At 40.2% G+C, this 7920-nt stretch overlaps 1 protein-coding gene across 1 annotated transcript in view; it reads right to left on the bottom strand.

Moving 5' to 3' along the window:
* Iqgap2 (IQ motif containing GTPase activating protein 2) overlaps window positions 1–7920 on the bottom strand; it is a 314540-nt gene that overhangs the window by 46471 nt on the left and 260149 nt on the right. The window lies entirely within an intron of this gene.

The raw sequence follows: 7920 nt of genomic DNA, 5'->3' as shown, positions 1-7920 counted from the left end.
TTCAAAGTGGATGGGATAGATATATAGTTACATTCTCTTAATGAATAGAATGATTTGTTCTAATGGTGTTTGTAAATAGGATCTCAAGTCCACATCTTGTACAGCAATTAACCACTAAGAAGAAAGTATGCAGTGTGTTAGTTATTGAAACTGTCCTAGCGATTTGATTTGAAACTGTCTCATTGCTATCTGTTTATCAATAAAATTATGAAAAAAAAGAGCATATAGGTCATGACCAATTGTAGGTCCCTCAGATTGAGTCTACCAAATTAATGCACTGACAGCGACTGAGAGTAAGACATAGATTCTGCATCCTTTGTTGGTAAGTACATACTGCATGAAACACACTTGTCTTTACTACTGCAACATACTCTGATATTTTCAACCTACTTTTGTTTTACTCCATTAAAAAAAAAATCTGCAGTTGTGACTAATTTGATTCCACAAATTAGTGGATTCCACAAATTAGGGGAATCCCTAGTGCTTCCTACTGGTATGTAACACTGAATCACTGTACCACCAAGTGGCAAGAGAGTTGCTGTCCTTAAAAATCTCGTGCAGTGTTTCCACCAAGCTTTATATTCAACCTCCACAGAGTACTCTGCAACCAGCCTCAGGGACACCTGACCTCCGTACTTGGAGGGAGCAGCACATGTTTTGCTCTGCATGCAGCATCGGTCCTCTAGCATCCCATGCCCGTCAATTGCCAGTAGGCACCTCTGAACAGCCAAAAACATACCTATCCCCACTGCCAACTAACCGAGACATCTCAAGCCTGAGCCTAGCCTAGGCAACTTAGTGAGACACTGTCTCAAAATAAAAAGGGCTGGGGATGTGGCTCAGTGTGGAGGTCTTGGGTTCAAACCCTAGTACAAGAAAAATAAAAGACTCGCACTACATCTAGTAGACAAACTGCCTTACTAGCTATAGTCTATCTTCCTATCTCAACTACACATTCACAATGGAAGTTGCTCTAAACTCTGGAAACTGCTTCATTGATGACTTCATCTTCAGGGTAATATTTTATATTTTATTTTTTTGACGTAAATAGATGAGAAGGGGGTGGTGGTGATCAAACTCAAGGGCAAAACTAAACTCCTCCCTTGGATCACAGATCTGGTGAAGGCAGACAGGGAGAGTAGTGAGGAAGGACACATTCAGGTTGGATGTGGGTCAGGTAGGGTAGTGGGGCAGGGCTGTGCAGATGGCCTCCGTGTGTCTGTGGCCTGCTCCTTTTCCCCTCTTCCTGGGGACCTCTGACTCAGGAAGCTCAAGGAGGAGCAAAGACCAGCCCAGACTGGGTAACACACACAGGCAGATACTTTTTATTAACCAAAATTTAACTTGCCCTATTCTCTATTCAAATTGAATACGTGAGGAATATTGAAGGAGCAAGAGAATTCAGCTTGTTCATGGAGGTCCCACATCACAATGTGTTTTGCTGCCAGATTTTTCCTTCCCTGCACACAGGCTATCTCATCTGTGTGTAGCTAATAAGTTATCACTTTTAAGGGTAGATAGTAGGGATTAATATAAAGGGCTCGGTTTTAGGGTCATAAAATGTGTATATATAAAGCGTAATTCACTGTGTGACCCTGTGAAAGTTAACTTCTCTAAGCTTCAAATGCTAATCTAGAAAATGAACTTAATAACAATTTTACTGGGTTGCTGTGAAGGTTACAAAGAATAGATGTAAAGCATCCAAAAGGCTCAGAAAAGTTAAAAAGTATGTCCAAGGTCACATGCAGTGAAGTAGTATAATTGTGCAATAAAATCTCTCAGTCCAGAATTTCAGGTAGGACTGGTCTGGACAGTTGTACAGTACATCAAACTTAGAGATTTGCTTTTCGTTCCTATTTAAGTCTCCCTTTAAGCTAGGTTAAGTCCATGCATGTTTTTTTCCTCCTACGAGTTGATTCTGTTGTCATGTGCTCTTCTCCAAGCCATTCTCTTTGCCTAGGGCCAATGTGAGCCCCTTCACTAACCCACTCATGTGAGCTTTTAGGTGGCAAGGCTGATTTTTAAAGAATTGTAAGGAGCTATAAGATTGCTAGGGTGAGCAAGCTTGAGTTGATCTATCAGTGAAGATGAACCTTTTAGTGCTTTTAAGAATACAAACAGCCCATGTGATAAGCCTGCCACAGGTTCACCACCACTGATCTATAAGAACTAACTGGCGAGATAGCTCAGTGGACTAAGCACCTCGATCCCTGGTACTGCATACCACACCAGCCCTGCCCCCAGGAGTGCTGAGCCAGCCATGGAGACCGAGCCTGGTGGGGCATGCCTGTTATCCCAGTGCTGGGGAGGCAGAAAACTGGAGGAACACTTTGAGTCTGAGCTGCATAGTGAGACCCTGCTCCAAATATGTAAATTTAAAAAAAAAGGAACTAACCCACTTCCACCTAGTATCTTTTTTTTTTTTTCTAAACAACTTTTATTGTTAAGAAATATAAAGAAGGTAAATCTAATATTGTTTCTCAAAGAAAAATCACCTAGCTTTTTTCCCTTCTGGCTTTCCTGCAGTAAATTTTCTTTTATAGTAAAATAAATCATTGTAGGTACTATTTTCTATTATATAGCAAACCACTTCCCCTTCATTAAATATTCTTCAAAATATTATTTTTGGGGCTGGGGAGATGGCTCAGTAGAATAAGCGCTTCCCTGGCAAGCGCAAGGGCCTGAGTTCAATCCCTGGTTCCACCAAAAAACCTCCCCCCAAACCCCCAAAAAACCCATTATTTTTGAAACTAGAGAACATACTCTTAATTGAAATAAATCAGACCTGCATGTGAAAACATATGAGAACCTGAAAGAGAAAAATGGCATCTGAAGGGTACAATAGACACTGGGAAAAGGAAATGAACTCATTCAAAAGGAAAGAGTTACTCAGTTGAGCAGAAGGACAGGAGAGGGAGTAGGGGAAAGAGATTTATCTATGTATGTAAGCAGGATGGTTTGGATAGCTGTACAGTGGACTTCTGCTGGTCTATGGAAAGGAGCAGTAAACACTAATTTGTTTTGTCTCCTTTTTAAAAAATTGTTTCTCTTTTTTGTCTTAATTTCTTATATATTTCTTCTTCTAATTTTACATGCACATATCTGCTAATATGAATAACTAGTTGGAAGACAACACCATGTATTACAACAAATACTGTGAAACTCATATTCCTTTGTTAAGTGAAAATCTGTATCACTTCTAATCTTTTTCTTTTTTAATTTGTACTCCTTTAAAAATTACAAAAAACAAGACTGGGCGTGGTGGCGCGTGCCTGTAATTCCAGTGTTTGGGAGACTGAAACCAGGAGGATCACTGAGTCTGATCTGTGTAGTGCGACCCTGTAGACTTTGTAGACCTTGTCGTAAATACATTAAAAGATTACAAAAAACCCACTATTTTTGTGGCTATAATGTACATATTAAACTAATTCTTTAGTTCTCCATTTATTGTTTTAATATAAGACTGTTTCCCACTTTTGCCATACTTACAGAAGCTTCAGTTCTTGTCTCTATCATTAAAAAGGGCTACTATCAATGAAGTAAGACTACGTGTTTAATAATTGCTAAACTTCTAACAAGTGTTGGAAACATACTTGGTGTCTGAAAGATTAACTTATTTTTTCTTTCTTTCTTTCTTTCTTTCTTTCTTTCTTTCTTTCTTTCTTTCTTTCTTTCTTTCTTTCTTTCTTTCTTTCTTTCTGGAAAAGCTTCTGTCCAAGAGAGGGACAGAAGGGGCCCCAGGCGGTTGTCCCCCGACTTTCTTTTCGAGCCAGGGTTTCAAAGTATGTGTATGTTGCCCATGCTGACCCTGATCACCTATGTGCACGCCACTCTCCTGCTTCAGCTTCCTCACTAGCTGACACTATGGGGATTACTGCCTGTAGTGGGCTGTTCAAAAAAAAAATCAACTTTGCTTCCCAATTCTATTAATAACAAATGATTTTTTTTTTCTTTAGTGCTGGGGATAGAACACAGTGCATTCACACTGAGCTATATCCCCAGCCCTTTAAAGTTTTGCTTTGAGACGGGGCTAAATTGCCTAAGGTAGGTTGAAACTTGCAAACCTTCCTGCCCCATGCATTCTTCTAGGGAGCTTATATTCAGCAATCAATGCCTTTTTAAAAAACAAAATAAAACTTCCAAGTTTTCACAACTATTTGGAAATCTGCTCTGGTTGCACTTCCATAAGATACACAGTATTTAAACTATTTACTGATTTGGAACTAAGTTTTCATTTTAAAAGGGCAAGCTCTTTCCTGTTTACAACTCGACTGGGGACAAGCAGAGCAGCAGTTTAAGGCCGTGAAAGGTGTTCTCCAGAGAACCTTCTGGAATATATCACACCTCAAACGCACTTTCTTTTGTACCATACAGCACAGATACGCATTTTTTAAAAATATTTTTTTCCAGATAAGAAAGCAGAGTTAAGTTGAGAATAAAAAGTTTTATTTTTGAATATTTAGAAAACCATCATACTCTATTGTATAAACCACTCCATTTCCCTTACTTTCTCGACAACTCTCTCTCTGGACTCTCATTGGGCCTGAGGACTCGGGCGGGGCCTCCACCTGCCCCTGCGCCAGGGGCTGGGACTCAGGTGGGGCCTCCACCTGCCCCTGTGCCAGCGGCTGGGCTGCTCATTTGCCAGCTCTCCCGACCCACGCACAGGACACTGGCCCTGGCTTCTCCACCCTTGACCCTCTCGGCCTTGCTGAAGCCTCCTTGACTGATCCATTTTCTGGAAACCAGTATGGAGTACTGGAAAGCAACAGGAATATGGAGAGAGGTCTTACCCTATACATCTGTTCTGGGATGAATGTCACTTTGTCCATTACTTTACAGAGCTCAGTCACCAGCAGTTTTCAATGACACAAGGAGCCCTGGCACCATTTCTTTAGAGACTATTAATGGATATGGTGCTGCTCTGCAGGACATTTTGGAAAATATAGGGGACACTTTGGATATCTTCCTCAGAGGTCCCTGTGGTTTCCAGTGGGTGGGGTGGGGTGGGGGCAGGAGAGGCTCTGCTGTCCAGTAACTTGCCGGGTGGTCTGTGTGAGGAGCTCTCCCATCCTGCACAGCATGACTTATGAATTCACTCATGTAGGTCAAGACTGTATTACTCAAGAACAGAATCTAACTGTTTTACACAAATGCACCAGAGTTTTCTCTGTATGAAACTTTTAATATACACTGGCTTTTCCTAGGACTGCATCTGTGTGTCCTTCAGGGTAGAGCACGCTTGGGTAACTCTGAATCTTAGGAGAACTGCTCTTCCTTTCAGAAGGACATCCCACCTGCTCCAACCCTCCCAGGTCGGTCACTATCTGGGCAGAGCCTTCAGGCTGGGGTGACTCTGGGGAATCCCAACCACTCAGGCTCGGAGCCATGCTATACATTTGTGGGGTAGATGTGTATTGTATGCATTATACAGTGAACATATTAAGGAAATATCTGTTAAAAATATAACCACACTCACATATCTTCATATTAAAACATGTTTTCTATTATAAACCACTTTTTATTTCTCTTTTATATTTATATAGATGTGTTTTTTTTTCCTTAGGAAGGTACATTTATAAGTAGGTATTATTAAAAATGAATTCATTTCAGAATAGTAAATAAGCCTTAGATAATACATAACATATGGGAGGCATACTTTTGTAGGTCTAAGGGCCACTCATGAACTTGGGTTCAAAATGACAAATGAACTTATTCTAGAATCTAAGTGGGTTTGGTTGGACCAAAGCATCATGTGCATGGGAGGTATAATCTATTTTTTTTTTTTTTCATTTCTTTATTTGGTACAGGGTCTCACTATGTAGCTTGAACACACAGCTTGGAAGCCTAGTGATCCTCCTGTTTTTCAGCCTCCCCAGTGTACCACCACAGCCAGACTTGGTCACTGGCTCGGTGTGCCCCAGGGATAGAGCCCTGGTCCCTGTGCTTACCAAAGCAGGCACTTAATATGGTTGAGCTATCTTGCCGGGCAAGGAAGTGTAATCTAAATATACAGTAAATGTTAGTTACCACAAAAGATACATGGTTAATCCCCCTCAAAATACTATCCTCCCCCTCCCTTTGAACACTCTTAATTCCTTAATTCTTTCCACTTTCTGAAGCAGTTCTGGAAGTCCTCTTTCACAAATGTCTTTATGAGGTATGATTGAAAGTATACTGAATGCTGCAGCTGAGTGGCATCGACAGAAAGGCAGGCTTGCCAGGGCAGGATGGTGAGCCCACAGCCACCTTGTTCACCAGATCTGACATCATGAGAGCCTGGCTCTTCCCTAAAGTCAAAATGCCTTTCACTGACCTTCTCAGACCCAAAAGCTACAACTTTTGTTGCATAGGTCCTGCTTTACCTTGGTCTTAACCATCCAGCAGAAAAGTATAAAAACGAAGTATAAGAAGTAAAGTCATGGTGTTATGTTGAGCTGTAGGGGACTCAGGTCAACAATTTCTGACATTGCCAGTGAAGTGGAAGACCCAACACTATTATGGGCTACTGAACTCTTTTAGAATATTTTGCTGAGTTTATACACCTATAATCTTTTTTAAAAAAAATTATTTATGTGTGTGTGTGTGTGTGTGTGTGTGTGTGTGTGGCCAGCTCAGCCCACCAGGGGGTGGGGCTGGCAGGCATGTGGTGCTGGGGGATTGAACCGCAGTCCCTGTGTTTTGCTAAGCTTGTTCTAAGTAGGTGCTTTAGACCACTGAGCCATCTCACCAGCCCCGACACCTATAATCTTTAAATGATGGAACTTAACAAAAAAAGGGGATACAGATGAATGTCCATTTTGTATCTGTGTATTCAAGGTGGTTAGGATAGATATATAGTTGCATTCTCTTAATGAATAGAGGGATTTATTCTAATGGTGTTTGTAAATAGGATATCAAGTCCGCATCTTTTACAGCAATTAACCACTAGGAAGAATGTATGCAATGTGTTAATTATTGAAACTGTTCTACCCCAATTTAGTTTGAAACTGTCTCATTGTTATTTGTTTCTCAATAAAATTATGGAAAAAAAAAGACAGGATCTTGCTATGTAGTTCAGGCTGGCCTTGCACTCACTTTGTAACCCAGGTTGGTCTTTTTTTAAAACCACAACACATTTATTTCTGTAAACTGTTTGGTGCCAAGCTGATCTTCACATCCTATATAGTACAGTTTTCTTCCAAATGAAAGGAGCAAGGAACAAAGGAGACTACTACAGAGATTTAAATTTCTTATTGATTTCCCTGAGAAGAGCTCCTCAGAGAAGCTGTAAATTTATTTACTTTTGTAGTCCCTGTCAAATAATTAATGATATTTAAACAGTCTCTTAATTAAGAATCAGAATTTACAACTTAAAGGATTTAAGGTTATGCCATTGTGACTAATCATTTTCTAATTTATGTGTCTTGTAAATATTAGCTTTCTGTACAAGTGGAGCTTTTTGCTCTTCCCTCATAAAAATAAAGCAAAACCGAGATTTCTCTTCCAAAAAAAAAAAAAAAAAATGGAGTGGTGAGAAGGGTTTGGAGGGTACTGAAATTGGAAAAAAGAATCAAGTTATATTATGTATAGGTACTAATTCTACAATAATGTGATCATTAGGTATATCTAAAATGTACAAATAAAATCTGATTGAGGAAAAAAAAATAAAGTCAAAATGCCATGAGAGGTAAATGTTTTGAATCGAATCAGGATATCGAGGCAGCCATGACAATGCAGCTAAAGACATTCAGGGAAAAAAAGCACCAAGAGTGACGGGATGTGTTTGAAGTGAGAGAGAATATTTTGAGAGGACTGATGTGTCTTTTTGTTTTTGTATTTGGTACAGGGTCTACAGGGCCTACGGGGCCTCACTACGTAGATCAGATTCATAGTGATCCTCCTGTTTACGGTCTCCCAAGTGCTGGGATTACAGGCATG

Source organism: Octodon degus, unplaced genomic scaffold (genome assembly GCF_000260255.1).
Source record: "Octodon degus isolate 3935 unplaced genomic scaffold, OctDeg1.0 scaffold00177, whole genome shotgun sequence".
Classification (NCBI taxonomy): Eukaryota; Metazoa; Chordata; class Mammalia; order Rodentia; family Octodontidae; genus Octodon; species Octodon degus.
The sequence above is the reverse complement of the archived record's forward strand: the minus strand, read 5'-3'. Positions and strand labels throughout refer to the sequence as shown.